This window comes from Corythoichthys intestinalis, chromosome 2 (assembly GCF_030265065.1).
Source record: "Corythoichthys intestinalis isolate RoL2023-P3 chromosome 2, ASM3026506v1, whole genome shotgun sequence".
Lineage (NCBI taxonomy): Eukaryota > Metazoa > Chordata > Actinopteri > Syngnathiformes > Syngnathidae > Corythoichthys > Corythoichthys intestinalis.
This window is the reverse complement of record NC_080396.1, coordinates 19710929-19712606: the sequence shown is the minus strand read 5'-3', so window position 1 is coordinate 19712606 and position 1678 is coordinate 19710929.

Here is a 1678-nt window from a genome sequence, read left to right as displayed (position 1 = left end):
CTTGAAATAAACAATCCAAACTAAGTGTATATCTCTATTTCTCTTATTTTGGGAAGCAATGGTTAACCTAGACCATACATGTCCAAAGTCCGGCCCGGGGGCCAAATGCGGCCCGTGGTCAAATTTCATCCGGCCCCCAGCCCCTGTCATAAAATCAATAACGTCTGGCCCGCACACAGACTTGATAAATTGGTCAGCAGTACTGCTCCCAGCATATGAAGTAGCTTACACACTAAATGCTGCTCCTCATTTACCCACTAAAAGGCAGCAGCACTCTGAGCAACATCACCCCGTGTGACCCTCTACTTCCAATTTTCTGAAATGGCAACAATCAACAAGAAAACGAAAGTTGACTGCGACGGCCGACGCTACAAGGATAGATGGAAATTGGACTATTTCTTCACTAAAATACACAACAACTGCGTCTGCCTCATTTGCAAAAAAGGCAGTCGCTGTTTTTAAAGAGTTCAATGTGAGACGATATTACCAAACAAGACACGCTGACATGCACGACAAGATTATAGGGAAGATACGCATAGAAAAATTGAAGCAACTTGAAGCTAGTTTAACTTCACAACAGCAGTATTTTGCAAGAGCCCGAGAGTCGAAAGAGAACGCCACAAAGGCTAGTTGCGAGATTGTTAAAATTATTAATTAAAAAAATAATACAGCAAATGTAACAACCAGAATGGCTTGCTAAAATTTGCTTAAATATATTGTTCTACGTAAAGGACGTCAGCCAAGGTCGGCCCCCCCTACATTTTTACCGCACCAAATTTGGCCCCCTTTGCAAAAAGTTTGGACACCCCTGACCTAGACACTAGAGCTGTCCCGACTAGTCGACGTTGTCGACGTCATCGATGACGTAAATGCGTCGACGGGCAAAACATACCGTTGACGGGTAATGACGGGTTAAAAAAAAAAATTACATGCGGATAAAGTTTAGAATGGCGGGCGCTCACGATACAAGCGGTTGTTACTGGCACCCCCAAGGGTGCCGCTGTTATTTCAATGTGACCAGCGTTGTCAGATTGAGCAAAGAGGAAGAAAGTGGGCGAGCGAGCGAGAGAAAGGGAGTGAGATCGGTGAGTTGGAAAAGTGCGCGGGTAGCGCCGAGTTGAGTGGCTTCATACCCCACGTTTTTGTTTTGGTCAATAAAAGTATCCATAAAGAGCCATCCGACGCCTCTCGGTGTTTTTAGGGTTAGGGTTGCCTTCCTGAGGAGGAAAATCGGACGAACCCAGACGAACCGACGACAACGAGCCAAATGAATTGCCGGTAAGGAGTAAAAAACACCGCCAATTTCCAAAAAGGGCAGAGTTGGTAACACGTGAAAGCGGCATAAAGTCAAAAAAGCAGACCAGAATAGCCAGAGCCTGGAATTATTTCAAGGAAGATATGGAGGGTGCCGCTTTGTGTACTCTTTGCTAAACTGAGCTTGCATACCACGGTAGCACGTCGGCTATGAACGAACACTTGAAGCGCCGTCACGCAAGTGTAATTTTTGAAGACAACAAGAAACAACAAGCTAGCGGATTGTAAGTCCATACAACTTTTTTAAATGGAACTTGCCTTTATGTGCTTCGTATCAACGTGCATTTTTATTTAATAAAATAATTAATATAATTATATATATTTTTAAATTATTATTACATTTATTAGGATCATGGAAGCTCCC